Here is a 506-nt window from a genome sequence, read left to right on the forward strand (position 1 = left end):
ATTCATTTCGAATAAATATTTGATGTAAGCACATTATATTACTAAGTTTATAAAGAAAACTTACTAAGGCTTTACCGATTTCTTCAATTTGCAAAAACTTATATTCGTTTAAATAATCCCATACTGTTCCTGGTTGATCTGTTAGTTGTTTCCGCCTGTACTGAAAAGTTGCTTCCCAAGAGGCTGCTAGCTGTGGAGTCAATTTATGGTGCAATTGCTGCCGCAAATACAAAAGATGAGTCTCTATTGTTGGATCAGCTTCTATAACAGATACTAATGTGCGCAAATTAATTGTTGGAAAAAAATATAATATATGAGAACAATATTATTAACATATTTTACTGCGGATGATGAAATTAATTACCTTTTCTTGGAATTTCAATGCTAGATTGAATTTCTCCTTCTGATTGACTGACAGACCTCCAGGTTGTTGTAATATTATATATGTCATTTGAAGAACACGGATCTCTGTTCTTGTCAGTTGAAACTATATTTGGGTGTCTCAA

The 506-nt window shown here is 32.4% G+C and overlaps 1 protein-coding gene across 1 annotated transcript in view; it reads right to left on the minus strand.

Annotated features, from left to right (window-relative positions):
• The window catches only part of LOC116853148, a 3,848-nt gene that overhangs the window by 2,677 nt on the left and 665 nt on the right, over positions 1-506 (minus strand). The gene's annotated exons all lie outside the window — the stretch shown is intronic.

The sequence above is a fragment of the Odontomachus brunneus genome, unplaced genomic scaffold, assembly GCF_010583005.1.
Source record: "Odontomachus brunneus isolate Ranch 3 - 2012 unplaced genomic scaffold, Obru_v1 Obru_scaffold_281, whole genome shotgun sequence".
NCBI classification, from domain to species: domain Eukaryota; kingdom Metazoa; phylum Arthropoda; class Insecta; order Hymenoptera; family Formicidae; genus Odontomachus; species Odontomachus brunneus.